Genomic DNA, 20,809 nt, shown 5'->3' with positions numbered 1-20,809 from the left:
AAGCCAGAGATAAACCCATGCACATATGGTCACCTTATCTTTGATAAAGGAGGCAAGAGTATACAATGCAGAAAAGACAGCCTCTTCAATAAGCGGTGCTGGGAAAACTGGACAGCTACATGTAAAAGAATGAAATTAGAACACTTCCTAGCACCATACACAAAAATAGACTCAAAATGGATTAAAGACCTAAAGGTAAGGCCAGACACTATCAAACTCTTAGAGGAAAACATAGGAAGAACACTCTATGATATAAATCACAGCAAGATCCTTTTTGACCCACCTCCTAGAGAAATGGAAATAAAAACAAAAATAAACAAATGGGACCTAATGAAATTTAAAAGCTTTTGAAGTGCAAAGGAAACCATAAACAAGACAAAAAAACGACCCTCAGAATGGGAGAAAATATTTGCAAATGAAGCAACTGACAAAGGATTAATCTCCAAAATTTACAAGCAGCTCATGCAGCTCAATGTCAAAAAAACAAACAACCCAATCCAAAAATGGGTGGAAGACCTAAATAGACATTTCTCCAAAGAAGATATACAGATTGTCAACAAGCACGTGAAAGAATGTTCAACATCATTAATCATTAGAGAAATGCAAATCAAAACTACAATGAGATATCATCTCATAGTGGTCAGAATGGCCATCATCAAAAAATCTACAAATAATAAATGCCTGAGAGGTGTGGAGAAAAGGGAATCCTCTTGCACTGTTGGTGGGAATGTAAATTGATACAGCCACTATGGAGAATAGTATGGAGGTTCCTTAAAAAACTAAAAATAGAACTACCATATGACCCAGCAATCCCACTACTGGGCATATACCCTGAGAACACCATAATTCAAAAAGGGTCATGTACCACAATGTTCATTGCAGCACTATTTACAATAGTCAGGACATGGAAGCAACCTAAGTGTCCATTGACAGATGAATGGATAAAGAAGATGTGGCACATACATACAATGGAATATTATTCAGCCATAAAAAGAAACAAAATTGAGTTATTTGTAGTGAGGTAGATGGACCTAGAGTCTGTCATACAGAGTGAAGTAAGTCAGAAAGAGAAAAACAAATACCATATGCTAACACATGTATATGGAATCTAAAAAAAATTGGTTCTGAAGAACCTAGGGGCAGGACAGGAATAACGACGCAGACGTAGAGAATGTACTTGAGGACACGGGGATGGGGAAGGGTAAGGTGGGACGAAGTGAGAGAGTAGCATTGGCATACATACACTACCTAATGTAAAATAGATAGCTAGTGGGAAGCAGCTGCATGGCACAGGGAGATCAGCTCGGTGCTTGTGACCACCTAGAGGGGTGGGATAGGGAGGGTGGGAGGGAGACGCAAGAGGGAAGGCATATGGGAATATATGTATGCATATAGCTGATTCACTTTGTTATACAGCAGAAACTAACACAGCACTGTAAAGCAATTATACTCCAATAAAGGTGTTAAAAAAATGATACAAATAAAAATAATGATACAAATAAACTTTTTTGCAAAAAAAAGAAGGAACGACTATACCAAGAAATAACCAGTAGTGACTTTGTGACTCAATACAGTTAACCAATTCAAATCTCTTATTCTGTGAAAGCTCAAGAGCATTTCTCAGTTCTTTGAAAAGGCTTAAGATTTAACTCAAAAACTGGCTCCAAGTTACATACACATATTGGATGGCTCCCCATTTATACTTTCACATAGTAAATCATAAGTAAACAGATGTTATTGCATAGAGAAAGGAGTCAATTGAAATACAACTTTGTTGTGTAACAGATTTGCAAAGTGAGCTTACCAAAGTCCTAAGACCATAAAGCACATTCACATGTAAAGAATAAAATGGAAATCCTCACTTAATTGAAACCCTCTACTAGCACATCTTGTATGCCAGTGTAGTCTACAGACCATGGCCATCAACATCACCTGGAAGCTTGTTAGAAAAGCAGGTCAGCTCTCCCATCTGCCCAGACCTACTGAGTAGGAATCTATATTTAAACAAGATCCCTGGTGATTCATAAGCACATTAAAAGTTGAGAAGCACCGTTCTCTGCCCAACCAGCATTAAGTTCTATTTATTGTTGATAAAAATCCCCAGCAAACTAAGAAGAGCTAACTACCTTTGTACAGAAGCTAGGAAAACGCTTCCATAATAGTCTGCCCTTCTGATTAGTTTACCTAAAACACAGTTCTAATAATGACACTCAAAATTTTCAGTGACTTCCCATCACTTACCACATAAGTCTAAAGTCCTTAGTTTGATAGTCAAGGTCCGCTATCATGTGGTGTTCCACCCGCCTTATGCCTATTTCTCAAAGTGTAAAGGGAAGACCACCTGCAACAGAACCACCTGGGGCCTCACCCTTGACCCTCTGAATCACGTTCTCTATGGGAATAAAGCTGGGAAGGAGTGATCTTAACCAGCTCTCCCAGGTGATTCTTGGGAAAAAAATCGCCCAACCTTTCAGGACTAAGTCTCTCATTCTCGGTCAAGTTCCTCCAGATGCACCCAAGCAGGGGGGCACTCCATCCTTAGTGCCAACACTGGCCCCACACACAGGTCTGTTGTCCACCTCACACAGTATTACAATTACATGTTTCCATGTCTGTTTCCCCTTTGAGTCCCTGAATGTGGGAAATGTGTACTATGTATCCTTGTATCCCTAACATTTACCACATTGTGTGGCACAGTAGGTGTTCAATATTTGCTGATTTACTTCAGCACTGTTCATACTAGGATAAAAAGAAACTGAAACAAGCTTAAGCGCCATCATTTGGGAACTACCTAAATTAACTACAGTACAACCATCCAGTGGAATGCTATGCATTCATTAAAAATGATGACATTGATGATTTATTGATTGGAAGGATACCCCAATCTTTCCTTTTTTATAGCAAAATAAAGCAAATTGCAAATATAGTACAAAATGATCTTAAAGAATATACACGAAAACATTAACAGTGGTTATCTCTGATTGGTGGGACTGTGAATGACATTACTGTCTTCTTTATATCTATTATTTGAATTTTTCACAAGTGTGCATAATATTTTTTACATTTTAAAGCTATTCCTATTTTAAATGCTTATGGAATGAGTGTCGTTATAGTAAATGATAGCTTCACTTATTCGGCTTCCAAGGACAGAGATTTCCAAAGGTTGGCAATGATCCAAATGTTGGCAATGATCCAAAGGCCGGCAGTGTTGTTGCTAAGAAGAAGAATGTAGGAAATGGGTAGTCCTTAGCAACTGGCTCTCACCAACGTTCCTCTTATTGTCTGGGATTTAGAAAAATATTTAAATGTCCTTTAACATCTTCTTACATAATACATTTCTAATAAAAACTGTGGCTTTCAGTGGAAACAATTTTGACAATATCAATTAGCCTCAGCCTAAAGAAATTACCTGTTGTCAGTTTTTTCAGTTGTGAAAATCAGCTTCCAACCACATCACACTTTCCCTGTTGGCTCTTCTCTCACTTTTCATAATGTTCACTGTCCAAGATGATTTGTTAAATACTATGTTTTACTTTATTTAGCATGATACCAAAAATGGATGTCCTTGCACATGTCAATGACTTTCAGTTACTATCACCAAATTGGGGCATTGCTTCTGCTATGAGAACGGTAGGTGAGAAGAATGAAAGGATGCCTCCAGCCTTTTTCGTTCTAATATAAGGAAAACCTTCAAGCAAAATTCATTTCAATTAATATTTTACATGAAACAAAGATGATTTGAAGAAAAATAACTAAAACAAATTAAAATTATACCTCCAACAACAGGAAGAACATGTCAATTAATCTGGTATTTTTTTTCATTAATTTCAACATTCACCTTAAAGCAAAAGCAACACAAAGAGATTTACAAAGAGGTAAAAACAGAAATAATTTCATTCATCACCAGTAGACTCTTACTACAGTTTGGATCAATTTTGAATGCTTTGAATATATACTCTGCTTGAAGAATAGCAACAGAAAAATATGGATTATTATAGATTAATAGCTTGAACACTTTTCCTACTTAGGTTCTCCTAAAATGTCCTTACTACATTAAAACCTAAAGTAAATAGATGAAAAAAAACTTTAAAAGGCTTGCTAGAATATTACAATTCAGTAAATTGAAATATAAAAATTTTTAAAGCCATTTTTTTAACCTAGCTCAAAATAATCTCTCCAAAAAGGCAAGATGTGATTACAACTTATTATTCCCTAGGTTCAAGAAACATGACTGCTCATTTGACAAGTTTAGAAGAAACGTAGCTATTGTCATAAACCCGAAACATGCAGACATGCAACCTATGCTTCCAAAATGTCACAGGAGGTCAAAGGGACTCTAAACAGGAGGGAGGGGACAGAATGAGTTCCTCCCTTTTGTTCTGCAGTGACCACATTACTCAAGCTAGTTACTTTGCTTCTCAGAATTTCTGACCTCCTTACCTGTAGAAACAGGCATTGGGCTAGATGAATTCTAGGTTCTTTCCAGATCAAAAATAATTTAAGCTCTAATTCTACACATTCTCTCCACACATATACAACCTGAAAATATCATATTTTTATAATACATGAAAGCTACAAATAAAAGAACTGCATTTTTGCAGATTTTTTCCACTAAAATTCTGAAAAAGGAAAATAATAATTCTACCATTTTAACATAATTATTTCACTTCTCAAATATTAGTATCATCCTTTATTACTCATTAGCATTATTAAACCATGCTTTTTTTTTCTCTAGTCTCATGACTAGAAAAAACTTTGCCTTTCCTAACTATTGAATCAGCAGGAATCATGAGATGAACGAAAGGCAGAAAAATATCTGAGATGTGATAATTAGTTTTGTTTCCCAAAAAAGCAAGGCAGAAATTCTAATTTCCCAAAATATTATATTTCAATGTAAAAGATAGCTCACTTAAAAAAAAATAGCTCACTTATCAAATCAGTAATAAAAATTAATATTCACTTAGTACTATTTATAAAGCACTTTCACATGTATGATGTTACCAAACCTTCATGACTCTATGAGGAAATATTGTAACCATCCCCACTCTATAGCTGAGGAAAGTGAGACTCCCTGACATTAATTGTCCAAGTTCATAAGGGTAGAAAGCACCAGATTCATGACAACCTCCTGACTTTTCCTCTGAATCTCTTGCTCTGTCTGTGACATTCCATCAGTTCATACATCTTTGTTTCAAATGAAGCACATTTTCACCTAATTTAAAGTCAAAGGTTGCTCCTAAAAACCTTAAACAGTTACTTGGGAACAAATATTTAAAACATATATGACAGAAGAGGGTTAATTTCATATCTTAATATATTTTGCGTCTTTACAAATTACAAAAAAGAAAAAGAAAAAGACCAACATCTCACAAGAAAATTAGAAGAGAAAGATAACCAAAGAGTTTACAAAGAATTCAATGTAAATAACTTTGAAATATTTGAATTAAAAAGACTTAATCTCAGTCAATTAAATGACTTCAAGTAAAAATAAGCTTCATTTTCTCACTATCTTATTAACAAATTTAAAAAATTGGTCGCGTGCTGACTCGACCGTGGTTTAGGGAAAAAGTTACTCTCCTACACCATCATGGAGAATGCACTGGTTAAAGCTTTCCTGAAGGGCAAATTTCCATATGTAGCAGAACTGAAAACATATAGCCTTGACACACAGCAATACTACTACTAGAAAGTTATTATTTACTTTATTTATGTGGGCAAAGGAAAAAATGCTCATCATGTAAAAGATGTTCCTGAGAGCATCAGTTATTACAGCAAAATACTGAAGACGATGAAAATGTCCACCCATCTGAAATAATGTAAATAAACTTTGTGTACCTCATACAACAGATTACAACAGCCCAATGTAAAACACTACATTTTTTCTTAAAAAAAAGCGGAATACTACTGTATACTCCTCATTTGTGTATGGAAAAAAAGAATGCAAGGAGATCATACAATAAGATCTGAGCTAGTGCTCGGTTGCCAGAATATTAAAATATTTCTGGAAAGATACCCAAGAAATTCCCCTATAGAGAAGGGAACTGAGGACTCAGGATTCTGGTTAGGGAGGAGGACTTACATTTCAGTTTTGTTTTTGTTTATTTTTTGAATTTTATTTAATTTATTTTTTTATACAGCAGGTTTTATTAGTCATCCATTTATACACATCAGTGTATACATGTCAATCCCAATCTCCCGATTCATCCCACCACCACTCCACCCGCCACTTTCCCCACTTGGTGTCCATACGTTTGTTCTCTACATCTGTGTCTCTATTTCTGCCCTGCAAACTGGTTCATCTGTACCATTTTTCTAGGTTCCACACATATGAGTTAATATATGATAATCGTTTTTCTCTTTTTGACTTACTTCACTCTGTATGACAGTCTCTAGGTCCATCCACATCTCTACAAATGACCCAATTTCGTTCCTTTTTATAGCTGAGTAATATTCCATTTTATATACGTACCACTTCTTCTTTATCCATTCGTCTGTCGATGGACACTTAGGTTGCTTCCATGTCCTGGCTATTGTAAATAGTGCTGCAATGAATATTGTGGTACATGACTCTTTTTGAATTATGGTTTTCTCAGGGTATATGCCGAGCAGTGGGATTGCTGGGTCATATGGTAGTTCTATTTTTAGTTTTTTAAGGAACCTCCATACTGGTCTCCATAGTGGCTGTATCAATTTACATTCCCACCAACAGTGCAAGAGGGTTCCCTTTTCTCCACACCCTCTCCAGCATTTGTTGTTTGTAGATTTTCTGATGATGCCCATTCTAACTGGTGTGAGGTAATACCTCATTGTAGTTTTGATTTGCATTTCTCTAATAATTAGTAATATTGAGCAGCTTTTCATGTGCTTCTTGGCCATCTGTATTTCTTCTTTGGAGAAATGTCTATATAGGTCTTCGGCCCATTTTTTGATTGCGTTGTTTGCTTTTTTAATATTAAGCCGCATGGGCTGTTTATATATTTTGGAGGTTAATCCTTTGTCCGTTGATTCATTTGCAAATATTTTCTCCCATTCTAAGGGTTGTCTTTTCGTCTTGTTTATGGTTTCCTTTGTTTTGCAAAAGCTTTTAATTTTCATTAGGTCCCATTTGTTTATTTTTGCTTTTATTTCCATTACTCTAGGAGGTGGATCAAAAAAGATCTTGCTGTGATTTATGTCAAAGAGTGTTCTTCCTATGTTTTCCTCTAAGAGTTTTATAGTGTCCAGTCTTACATTTAGGTCACTAATCCATTTTGAGTTTATTTTTGTGTACGGTGTTAGGGAGTGTTCTAATTTCATTCTTTTACATGTAGCTGTCCAGTTTTCCCAGCACCACTTATTGAAGAGACTGTCTTTTCTCCATTGTATATCCTTGTCTCCTTTGTCATAGATTAGTTGACCATAGGTGTGTGGGTTTATCTCTAGGCTTTCTATCTTGTTCCATTGATCTATGTTTCTGTTTTTGTGCCAGTACCATATTGTCTTGATTACTGTAGCTTTGTAGTATAGTCTGAAGTCAGGGAGTCTGATTCCTCCAGCTCCATTTTTTTCCCTCAAGACTGCTTTGGCTATTCGGGGTCTTTCGTGTCTCCATACAAATTTTAAGATTTTTTGTTCTAGTTCTGTAAAAAATGCCATTGGTAGTTTGCTAGGGATTGCACTGAATCTGTAGATTGCTTTGGGTAGAATAGTCATTTTCACAATAGTGATTGTTCCAGTCCAAGAACATGGTATATATCTCCATCTGTGTGTATCATCTATAATTTCTTTCATTAGTGTCTTATAGTTTTCTGCATACAGGTCTTTTGTGTCCGTAGGTAGGTTTATTCCTAGGTATTTTATTCTTTTTGTTGCAATGGTAAATGGGAGTGTTTCCTTAATTTCTCTTTCAGAATTTTCATCATTAGTGTATAGGAATGCAAGAGATTTCTGTGCATTAATTTTGTATCCTGCAACTTTACCAAATTCATTGATTAGCTCTAGTAGTTTTCTGGGGGCACCTTTAGGATTCTCTATGTATAGTATCATGTCATCTGCAAAGAGTGACAGTTTTACTTCTTTTCCAGTTTGTATTCCTTTTATTTCTTCTTCTTCTCTGATTGCCGTGGCTAGGACTTCCAAAACTATGTTGAATAATAGTGGTGAGAGTGGACATCCTTGTCTTGTTCCTGATCTCAGAGGAAATGCTTTCAGTTTTTCACCATTGAGAATGATGTTTGCTGTGGGTTTGTCGCATATGGCCTTTATTATGTTGAGGTAGGTTCCCTCTATGCCCACTTTCTGGAGAGTTTTTATCAGAAATGGGTGTTGAATTTTGTCAAAAGCTTTTTCTGCATCTATTGAGATGATCATATGGTTTTTCTTCTTCAATTTTTTAATATGGTGTATCACATTGATTGATTTGCGTATATTGAAGAATCCTTGCATCCCTGGGATAAATCCCACTTGAGCATGGTGTATGATCCTTTTAATGTGTTGTTGGATTTTGTTTGCTAGTATTTTGTTGAGGATTTTTCCATCTATATTCATCAGTAATGAACATAGGTCCTTTTTTGGTAGGTCCTTTTCTTCTCTTGTGTTTCCCACTTGGAGAAGTTCCCTTAGCATTTGTTGTAGAGCTGGTTTGGTGGTGCTGAATTCTCTCAGCTTTTGCTTGCCTGTATAGCTTTTGATTTCTCTGTCGAATCTGAATGAGACCCTTGCTGTGTAGAGTAATCTTGGTTTTAGGTTCTTCCCTTTCATCATTTTAAGTATATCATGCCACTCCCTTCTGGCTTGTAGAGTTTCTGCTGAGAAATCAGCTGTTAACCTTATGGGAGTTCCCTTGTATGTTATTTGCCATTTTTCCTTTGTTGCTTTCAATAATTTTTTTTGTCTTTAATTTTTGTCAATTTGATTACTATGTGTCTCAGCATGTTTCTCCTTGGGTTTATCCTGCCTGGGACTCTCTGCACTTCCTGGACTTGGGTGGCTATTTCCTTTCCCATGTTAAGGAAGTTTTTGACTCTATCTCTTCAAATATTTTCTCGGGCCCTTTCTCTCTCTCTTCTCCTCTGGGACCCCTATAATGCGACTGTTGCTGCTTTTAATTTGTCCCAGAGGTCTCTTAGGCTGTCTTCATTTCTTTTCATTCTTTTTTCTTTATTCTGTTCTGTGGCAGCAAATTCCACCATTCTGTTTTCCCGGTCACTTATCCGTTCTTCTGCCTCAGTTATTCTGCTATTGATTCCTTCTAGTGTAGTTTTCATTTCAGTTATTGTATTGTTCATCTCTGTTTGTTTGTTTTTTAATTCTTCTAGGTGTTTGTTCTTTAATTCTTCTAGGTCTTTGTTAAACATTTCTTGCATCTTCCTGATCTTTGCCTCCATTCTTTTTCCGAGGTCCTGGATCACCTTCATTATCATTATTCTGAATTCTTTTTCTGGAAGGTTGCCTATCTCTACTTCATTTAGTTGTTTTTCTGGGGTTTTATCTTGTTCCTTCACCTGGTACATAGCCCTCTGCCTTTTCATCTTGTCTATCTTTCTGTGAATGTGGTTTTCATTCCACAGGCTGCAGGATTGTAGCTCTTCTTGCTTCTGCTGTCTGCCCTCTGGTGGATGAGGCTCTCTAAGAGGCTTGTGCAAGTTTCCTGATTGGAGAGACTGGTGGTGGGTAGAGCTGGGTGTTGCTCTGGTGGGCAGAGCTCAATAAAACTTTAATCCACTTGTCTGCTGATGGGTGGGGCTGGGTTCCCTCCCTGTTGGCCTGAGGTGACCCAACACTGGAGCCTACCTGGGCTCTTTGGTGGGACTAATGGCTGCCTCTGGGAGGGCTCACGCCAAGGAGTACTTCCCAGAACTTCTTCTGCCAGTTTCCTTGTCCTCACGGTGAGCCACAGCAACCCCCTGCCTCTGCAGGAGACCCTCCAACACTAGCAGTTAGATCTGGTTCAGTCTCCTATGGGGTCACTGCTTCTTCCCCTGGGTCCTGATGCACACACTACTTTGTGTGTGCCCTCGAAGAGTGTAGTCTCTGTTTCCCCAGTCTTGTCAAAATCCTGCAATCAAATCCGCTAGCCTTCAAAGTCTGATTCTCTAGGAACTCTCCCACTGCTGGACCCCCAGGTTGGGAAGCTTGACATGGGGCTCAGAACCTTCACTCCAGTGGGTGGACTTCTGTGGTATAAGTGTTCTCCAGTTTGTGAGTCACCCACCCAGCAGTTATGGGATCTGATTTTATTGTGATTGCACCCCTCCTATCATCTCATTGTGGCTTCTCCTTTGTCTTTGGATGTGGGGTATCTTTTTTGGTGAGTTCCACTGTCTTCCTGTCGATGATTGTTCAACAGTTAGTTGTGATTCTGGTGCTCTCGCATGAGGGAGTGAGAGCACGTCCTTCTACTCTGTCATATTGAACCAATCATCTCCTCATTTCAGTTATTTTAAAATTTAACACTATTTGAAAAGTTTAATGCTTTGCCTGCGTAGTGATTATTTGTGGGCTGCAGGCAGATCCCATGCTTATATTCAACTTGGCTGATATAAAAATTCAATTAGATAAAATAATATATGTTAAAGCATTTTGCAAACTGGAGAGAATATGCAAATGTACAGTTCAGGAAGACTCAGCACCTACTGCTTCAAGCTAAACTATGCTTACTGGTAAGCACAATTCCTCAATAGACACTTCATGATGAATTGAAGAATTCTCTATTAAAATGCAAATATCCCTCTAAGAGCTAATACCTTTAATCAGTGCTTCTCAAACTTTTCCACTAAATTGTCCCTAATGTCAAAGATACCGAGCTCCGTCCCCAAGAAACCTAGATGGTCCTCAAACTTTAACTATCTCTAAACTTTTTGGTAGAAAAATATTTTTCTCACAATCCTTCTAATAAAATTGACATTCCAGGAAGATGAATTAGGTTAATCCTGAGGCCTTGCCCAAGCAACTAGGATATACCCATTTGAGAAATTTGACTTTAAAGGATATGTGTTAACATCTTAGCAGAGGAGACTTTAAATATGAGATAAAGGGCACTGAATAAAAAAGGAGGAGGAAAAAAAAACTGGGATCAAACAGTTGGTGACTTAATCCTCAGAATCACCATTCTTTCAATAAGTTACTGAACTTCTACTGAAGCTACAGTCCCTTGCCCTCATAAAGCTATAGTTCTTAGTTCTAATAGATACTGGAAAATTTGCCCTTCTAAGAGGTTTTAACCAATGCATTCTGCACTGATGGTGTATGAGAGTGCTTCTTCTCCCACACCGTAGTCAATTCAGCACATGGCCAAATTTTTTTTCTAGCTGGGTGGAGGTACATGTCAAGCACTGAATCAAATATAATTAGAAAGTGGGACAGAGGGTAACTTAGACATGAGGTTAGAAAGAACTATTTTATCTAGGTGGTCAGTGAAGGCCTACCTGAGGGAAGGATATTTGAGCTGAGACCCCACTCAAATATTGCATTAGCCATACAAAAATGGGAAATAGTGCTCCAGGGCAAAGGTGTGAGGTAGTGTTACCAGACTCAATGGGTCAGTCGCTTGGGGTACATACATAGCCATTGAACATGCCAAGCACTTTCGGCATGGAAGCATTTATTCCTTGTGACAAGTAAGGAGACAAAGAGACAGCTCTCAAAGCACTGACTCCCTGAAGAGCAAGACCAGGGAAGTTTTAAGCTAAGCATGCATGCATTTTCATGAAAGGGCGAGAGTAATCTCCCGTGTAGAAGTGGAGTTCTAGATGTGCTTGTGCAGTGTGACAACAAGCTCAAACAAACATTGCATGTTTAAAAATGGCAGCAATCCCTGCCCTTGTGGTGGAGATTTCAGCATTAAAATGAGGCAAAGGTCACTCTAGGTTGACAAAATCCAGGCACCTCATTGAGTGAAGTCATGGGGGTTAGCAAAGGTCAGCATCATCATTCCGTAGGCTCCAGATACTCCAGTGGTTGAGTGCTAGAAAGGGTTTGGATCCTGCAAAACTGCTCAAGAATGTGCTTCAGGCTGATCTTTACCTTTGAAACAGAACTGGGGGTCTTTATGACTGATTTATTATCTTTTCTATGGTTACTTCTCTTGCCTGATAACAGTCATTTGTTCCTGCATTCTTTGTTCTTTTTAAAATCATAATCACTGAAACCTATTCTTGTTCAACACAAAGACGGAGCAGGCCATAGTTCCTCTTTCTCCCAATCATCAGTAAAGAGAACACAAAGGGTTCTGAAATTCATGCTCTGGTTCTCAACCTAAGCTTGTCTATAGTGCGTGTTACAACTTCTCTCATTGCCTTTTATTTTACTGCTGTAAGATATGACATACTCTGGTTTGACCCCACCCCTTCCTTATTACTCTCTCACTAACAGTAGCCCATACTTGGTACATTCAAGGGACAGAAAGATGGCCACTATGATTGGAGCATGAAGACCTGGGGATGATAAGTTTAGAGAGACAGGGGCCAAACCATGGAAGGCCTTGTAGGATAAGATAAGAAGGTGGCACTTATTTTTATTACAATGGGAAGCTATTGGATGGTTTTAGGCAGGAAAGTGATATGATTTCACTTATTTTTTGAAAAAATCATTGTGTTTATCATGCAGGCAATGTTCTGTAGAGAAGCAAGACAAGAAACAAGAAGACCAGTCAAGAGGCAACTGAAATAACCCAGACGAGAGATAATGGTGACTTGAATTGTGGATTTAATAGTGAAGATGGAGAGACGGTTCAGATTTAAGGATATATTTCAGAGCTGTGGGACTTGGTGTTTATTTGGATATGAGGTATAAAGAAAAGAAAGGAATGGTGAATGAATCCCAAGTTCTTAGACTGAGCTATCTGGTGGATGGTGGTACCATTTACTAAGATAGGGAGAGGATGGGGAGAGGTGTTCTGTTGTGAACATTGTGGTCAAGACTCCTAGTTGCCACCCAAAATGCACTTACCACATCTTCCTAAGTAACCAAACCCCAATTTTATTCCAGCTAAAAGACTACATTTCCCAGCCTCTTCCTACTGCTAAGTGAGGTTATAGAACTAAATTCTGGCCAATAAGAAATAAGTAAAAGAGTTTATAGGACTTCTAAAACAGCTAAAAGAGAGCTAACTCATCTGGGAGTTGTACCTTTTTTGCCTTATGTGCCATCTTCCTTCATACTGCTTGTAATGAGGAAGATGGGTGGAGCTACAGCAGCCATCTAAGTCATGAGGTAACCTTCAGAATGGAACTCACATGTTGAGCATGGCTGATAAAAGAGTTTAACTGGAGCCTAAATTGGTGATTTCAGGGAGCAGACACACCAGTGCTGGACTGCCTATCTCTAGGCTTCTTTTAAGTGGAATATATTCCTGTGTATTTACAGTTATTTTGAGTTTTCTGATCATGCAGTCACACAAAATCCTGACTGATAAATCCCAGTGTAAAGAGAGGCATGATATCACAGAAAGACAAATATTATATGATATTGCTTATATGTGGAATCTAAAAAAAGGGGTACAAATGAACTTATTTGCAAAACAGAAATAGAGTCATGGATGTAGACAATAAACTACAGTTACCATGGGATGGGGGGGAGAGATAAATTGGGAGATTGGGCTTGATATATACACACTACTATATATAAAATAGATAACTAATAAGAACCCGTTGTATAGCACAGGGGACTCTACTCAATACTCTATAATGGCCTATATGGGAAAAGAATCTTAAAAAATAAAGAGTGGATATATATATATGTATAATTGATTCACTTTGCTGTACACCTGAAACTAACACAACATTGTAAATCAACTATATTCCAATAAAAATTTTTTTTAAAAAGGTAGACATGATATGCCTATTCAATAGTAGAGTCCCCATTTTAAGGATGAGAAAACTGAAAGTCAAAGAAGTTATTTGCCCAATCAGTCAGCTTGAGATAGAGGCAAAATTTAAACTGAAAGTAGTCTGACTTCTAAGTTCATGTTTTTATACTATACCACCCTGTACTAAAGAAGAGAAGCAGAAGGAAGGCAACAGAGTCAAATGTTTCCAATAGCACAATCATGTCTAGGAACAGTTTTGCACATGGTACCCCAAAATATCTCTGCTCAGTCTAATATAAGGAAGAATCATTTTCTACATAAAAGTGTTACTATTTATATGTATATAAATGTCAGTATTGTATCATGCTTGTTTTACCCTTTTTTTAAAGGCAATATGTATTTTTTTAACTTTTATTTTATATTGGAGATTAACAATGTTGTGTTAGTTTCAGGTGTACAGCAAAGTGATTCAGTTATACATATACATGTATCTATTCTTTTTCAAATTCTTTTCCCATTTAGGTTATTACAGAATATTGAGCAGAGTTCCCTGTGCTATACAGTAGGTCATTGTTGGTTATATGTTTTAAATATAGAAGTCTGTACATGTCAGTCCCAAACTCCCAATCTATCCCTCCCTCCCACCCTTTCCCCCTGGTAACCATAAGTTCATTCTCTAAGTCTGTGAGTCTGTTTCTGTTTTGTAAATAAGTTCATTTGTATCACTTTTTTTTTTAGATTCCACATATAAGCGATATATATTTGTCTCTCCGTGCCTGAGTTACTTCACTTAGTATGATAATCTCCAGGCCCATCCATGTTACTGCAAATGGTATTATTTCTTTCTTTTTAATGGCTGAGTAATATTCCATTGATATGTACCACATCTTCTTTGTCCATTCATCTGTCAGTGGACATTTAGGTTGTTTCCATGTCTTGGCTATTGTAAACAGCACTGCAATGAACACTGGGGTGCATGTATCCTTTTGAACCATGTTTTTCTCTGGATATATGCCCAGGAGTGGGATTGCTGGATCGTATGGTAGCTCTAGTTTTAGTTTTTTAAGGAACCTCCAAACTGTTCTCCATAGTGGCTGTACCAATTTACATTCCCACCAACAGCGTAGGAGGGTTCCCTTTTCTCCACACCTTCTCCAGCATTTACTGTTTGTAGACTTTTTGGAGATGGCCATTCTGACTGGTGTGAGGTGATACCTCATTGTAGTTTTGATTTGCATTTCTCTAATAATTAGTGATGTTGAGCATCCTTTCATGTTAAAGGCAATATATTTTTAACTATATTCACCAGATCCAATCAGCCCTTGATTTATTTCTATTGTATTAAAATGCTACTTTACACTTGACAATAATATAATATTGTAAATCAACCACACTTCAATAAATTAATTAATTAATTAAATGCTACTTATATTTATGCATTTATCTCTTGTTATTAAATATATGCTGAACTTCATTCTGAATTCCTCTTGCCATACTAAGGTAATTCTGGATTCTAATATGTACTCCAACACTGAGCCAGGATTTTCCCTTACATGACCTATTAATTATGCCCCTTGTAGGATAGTAATAAATTCTCCACAGTTCCCAGCACCAACAGGCCTTACTAGCAGTTCATTTTGACCACAGTTTCGTGGTTTATTGATGATTATCTCGAGAAACAAATGCTTTGTACAATAAAAACATTCGGCACCTATTACTCCTTTCTCAATCTACCAGTTTTGTCCTACAAAAGAGAAAAAAAGTCAGATTATTGAAGCAAGACTTGTTTCTTATAAGGTCAAGTAAACAACTGGCTTAAACTTTAGGTATTCCTACATAGTCAAAAGGGTAGGATTTTTTCTTTTTTCATTGAAGTGTAGTATATGCATTGTGAGGTATACAGATCTTAAGTGGTCAGCTTGATGAAATTTTACAAAGTGAGCACACCTGGGTGGTCACCTCCCAGATCAGGTTACAGAACATTTTCAGCACCTAGAATCCTCCCTCATAGCCCTCCAGTTACCACCTTTCCCTCCATAAAATTAACCACTATCCTGACTTCAGATTCCACAGATTCATTTGCCTGGTTTTTAACATGGTATAAATGGAACAACACAATGTTCACTTAACATTATGTCTGTAAAAATCACCCATATTCTTCTAGATAGCCATGGTTTATTCTTTTTAATTACTGCATAATATTCCATTTATCCATTCTGTTAATAGACATTTGAATTATTTGGAATTTTAGGTATTATAAATAATGCTGCTATGAACATTCTTGTCCAAGTCTTTCAGTGTATACTAAGGGAGATTTTTCACTTTGAATTTTTTATTCTTGTTTTACTATTTTATTCATGGTGTTATACAAACTACATTGCCTATACATTTGGGAGTAATACCTCCAAAGCAAGCACATACTTTGGCTAAAATGTATTCCGCCTAATTCAATGCTCTCAGCAAATTCCCTTGAAGACTTGAGCATGGTCAGAAAAATAATGAGAAGAAAAGAAAGGAGGGTAAACAGGCTGTTTTAGAGAAGATAGAGAAAGCTTAGGAAACAGGTAATAGGAAATATAAAATAAAGAGAAGTAGCTGAGTCCTTCCTATGAATTTTCAAGTTCTCAGTAAATTAGAAACTCATAGTTTGCAAAGTCTTTAGGTTGTGCCACCTACTACCACTAAGATAGTTCCTCAAGATGCAGCCATAAAGTTGGATGGCTTTTTGCTAATCTTTGGCACGTACCTTAACTTCCTGGAGCATGCTGGGCTCCCTAGTGATGGGGTGATTACATGTAATAGGTAAAGACACTCTTTAATATTCCAACCACATAAGGATTCCAATAGCTGGAAGCCTTGGCTTCTCCTCCTCCTCCACTCTGAGAACCTAAAGCTTAACAAATTTTATTAAATGTTTAAAATGCGTATGATTTTGAGCGTGTGTTGGAGTGCCTTTCCCAGCCCACTCTCATTCATTTATTCAGAATTTATCTTCTTATTATCTAATGTGTACAAGGTTCTGTGTTAGATGCCTGAGAGGCCAAAAAAAAAAAAAAAACAAGATGTAAATATAAAATATTTACAGATTAGATGACATATCTAAGATTTGCTTCCAAATAAGGGAGGGTAAGAGAATGGGGCGTGATGGGACAGGATTTGCCATGTGTTCACAGATTGATGGTTGGGGCAGGGTAATGAATTCTAGGGGTTTCACTAAGCTGATTTGTCTGCTTTGTGTGTGTTCAAAATTCTCTATAATACAAAGTTTGAAAACACACACACACAAAATGTGTCAGATAGTCTGACCTCCAGGAGCATACAGGCTAATAGAAAAACTAATATATGCACTCAAATAGCCAACTGGAATTTAAAGGGGCCACAGCAGTTAAGAATCCCAACCCTGGCATTTTAAAACCAAGACAACACCTAGAAAGGAGTGACTCTGAGGCCTAGAGGTTAAGTGACTTGCCAAGGTCACACAGTTGCTGGCAGAGGTGATACAGAAAACTAGGTCTCTCTCTCTCTCTCTCTCTCTCTCTCTCACACACACACACACACACACAGAGGCACTGCTCTTTCTTCCAGTCAGACTGCTGCAATGCAAAGTGGTGTTTGGCAAAGCCATGAAGCTAGTCTGAACTAGATGCACAAGAATTCAGATAGAAGACACCAACTGGAACGCAAAATCTTGGGCTATTTCCCAAATTGTGCTCTGCCCACAAAACTAAGAGGGCTGTCCTCCTTATAAAAAAGAGAGAAAATCTGATTAGTAAGGCAAGAATTTTATGTTTATTTGCATGATTGTTGCATTAACCTCTGTCTCTCCCAAAGTCACACGGTTTCCTCACTGTGCTGAGGCCTACACACCTGAGCAACAGAAACCCTCGTGGCTGGTCACCCATCCTTTGTCAGTCAGGCAAGGTACCGTGAGCATTTACTGGATGCCAAGAAATGTATTAGGAGTTGGAGAGGCTGCAGAGATTATCACAGCCCCTGCCCTCAGGGAGCTCCCAGGCTGACAGAAAATTATTAATCAAATAATTCTGAAGGAGAACCACAGGGGGCTCCAATCTAAATTCCCTATTACAGGGACTTCCCTGGTGGCACAGTGGTTAAGAATCTGCCTGCCAATGCAGGGGACACAGGTTCGAGCCCTGGTCTGGGAGGATCCCACGTGCCGCAGAGCGACGAAGCCCGTGCGCCACAACTACTGAGCCTACGGTCTAGAGACCATGAGCCCCAACTACCGAGCCTACGTGCCACAACTACTGAGGCCCGCGCGCCTACAGCCTGTGCTCCGAGGCGGGAGAGGCCACCACAATGGGAGGCCCGCGCACCGGAACGAAGAGTAGTCCCCGCTCACCACAACTAGAGAAAGCCCGCATGCAGCAACGAAGACCCAACGCAGACAAAACTAAATAAATAAAGTAAATAAATTTAAATTCCCTATTACAGCTCTAGATTCAGATTGACTTCGCTTTAAAAGGTACACTTCTGCATATTTAGACATTTTCCGATATGCATAGCTTTAAAGAAATAAATCTGCATAAATAAATAAACCAGACACAGTTATAGTCTAACCAGTAAATCATCAAGCACTAATAAGGTAAAGGCAACTGCCTATAAGAAGACAAAAACTGTCAGGCCCTGGTAAATGTTTGCTTTTGACCATGATACGTATAATTTGAATATTTTCCCAAGTGATGTTCCCATAAGGGAGGAATATGAATGACTTTAAGGAGATTTAAGCTCCTTAAGGACAAAGTCCATGTTTTAGTCCTTCTAGGACAAACTAGCACAGAGTTTAAATGTACTTACATTTCATGAGTGAAGGAACAAAGCAAGACCAAACTGCATAGATTATAAATGTTCCAATTTCCTTCTATACATAAATGTTTTTCATCCTAAACCCTAGATGTGCTAGATAAAATCTTAACCAGGCATATTCTTACCTCTAGTTCTTTTGGAGTCGATTGCCTTTCCCATAATAGACAAGGAAAGGATTTCAAATTTTTTCTTGTGTTTTCCGTTGTATATTAGAACATCTGAAGACAAGTAAAAACAATATGACTTTAAAAGTGGAAAAGCAATAAAATATTTTCAACTTTCTTAGGGTGTCTTGTTTTTACTTTTCACATAAAAATGGGTGTCTCCTCTGATCAGTCTCAAAAATCACAGAAATAATATAATCTGTACTGAGAACATTCAAATGTATTTCCAAAAATTTCACTATTGGGGGAAATTTAGCAAGTTAAAGTGGTTTACTCAAAGTCCCTTGGCTGCCTCTAAGAGAAAAAAAAGGAGGAAAAAAAAAATGAAGAAACCTAATTACATAATCATTAGATCACTTCTCTGTTCATAAATAAGCATTGCCAAAACATTCATAATTTTCTGGAGCTTTTATTCCTAAAGTTGGACAAGAATTTTCTCACTCATTATAAAACATTTACCCATTCCCACATTCAAATCCCTTGAGCTTTTGTGCTATTATGCTTCCATTGCATTGCTAGCCTAGCATATATGAAAACTAAATTGTTTTGAAGGAAATATAATTGCTCCAAATTACCACACTTGAAAAGTTTTTATTTTTTTCTTTTAAAAGTTAGATAAGAATTACCTTCACATTCACAACATTACTAAACACCTCATGTTTCAACCCCTCTGTCTAAACTGCAGAATCTACCGAGATTAGAAGTGGTTTGCATAGACCTTAGATAACAAGATAAGGCTAGCCCTCCAACAAGTTGAGTATGAGTTCTGGCAAGATTTCTCTGTCTTTACCAGGAAGAGTAATTTGGAAGAACTGGAAAGAAAGCCTGCCTAAATTTGTCTCTCCCTCCATCCTGACCAAAGTAACTGAAAGTTTAGAAATTAGAAAGTTGCAGCCTCATGAATTAAAGAGACAACCCAAAATCTATTAAATTTTCCTCAGGATTTGCCCATTATACTTCAAAGCATAAAGAAAGTATAATGTCCTAGGAGTCTACATGTTTCAATGCCTGTTAAGTGAATCAACTGTTTTTCTAAACACACACACACAATTCCAGGATTAAATTCCAAAACCAGCAAGCACGATTTAGTTAAAAGCACCACTAAAGCTATAGCTTCAGACCAGTTTTGGTAGATAGAACAACTGAATGTGTATTAGGAAAGATAAGCATTTTAGGTATTTATGTTCTCTTTATCTGCACTCCCTTCCCATCCTGGACCCAAATTAGGAATAATTTGGAATTCTAAATCCTTCGAACATGAAAATTATTAGATTTGATGACCAGATGTCAATGTAATAACAAATAATAAGGCTCTCGAGGATCAAGAATATGGCTTTCATACAAAATGTGGTTGTTAATCAGAAAGCTAAGATGGTCTGAAAGACAGGCTTAAATTAGTCTCAAACTCAGATGCCTCCAGTAATCCAGCAGGTAAATAAGTGCATAAATTCATTGGGGGTGGGGTGGGGGCATTTGAATGAGCTGCAGAAGGAGGCTGTGGCCCAGGGGTAGGGGGACAGCTGCTTCTCAGCTCCAGCCAAGTGTTCCCCTATCTTCTGATTTCTCAAGACAAGCCAGAAATGTAGATTACTATGTGAAATCTTCCTATTAAAATGTTGGCACAAAATTTTTTAAAACACTGCATGGGCCAAATAAAACATGTCTGTGGGCAGATTCAGCCAGCTGGCTGCCAGTTTGAGATCTCAGGGAAACTATGGAGAAAGAAAGAAAGAAGTAAAATATTTCCTTGACTCTCCCTCCACCAACTTGTAATTCACAGTCTTGGAGATCACTGTGGGAGTCTAGTCAAAGGAGGATCAAAGATGCTTTTGGAGATTTCAATTTGGTCCTAAGGGAAACACTACTTTTCTACCATACTTTTTTCAATGAATTTTACACACACACACACAAACACATTTTATTTTTCCACAGATCCAAGATTACAAATCTGAAGCACTTCCATCATGGAGTTAAGGGATATCTTGCTTGTGTGTACCAAGAAAATGGTAATCCATTAAAACACATTTATATA

The 20,809-nt window shown here is 37.6% G+C and overlaps 1 protein-coding gene across 4 annotated transcripts in view; it reads right to left on the bottom strand.

Moving 5' to 3' along the window:
* PLCL1 (phospholipase C like 1 (inactive)) overlaps positions 1 to 20,809 on the bottom strand; it is a 366,361-nt gene that overhangs the window by 267,478 nt on the left and 78,074 nt on the right. The window lies entirely within an intron of this gene.

Source organism: Balaenoptera musculus, chromosome 7 (assembly GCF_009873245.2).
Source record: "Balaenoptera musculus isolate JJ_BM4_2016_0621 chromosome 7, mBalMus1.pri.v3, whole genome shotgun sequence".
NCBI classification, from domain to species: Eukaryota; Metazoa; Chordata; class Mammalia; order Artiodactyla; family Balaenopteridae; genus Balaenoptera; species Balaenoptera musculus.
The sequence above is the reverse complement of the archived record's forward strand: the minus strand, read 5'-3'. Positions and strand labels throughout refer to the sequence as shown.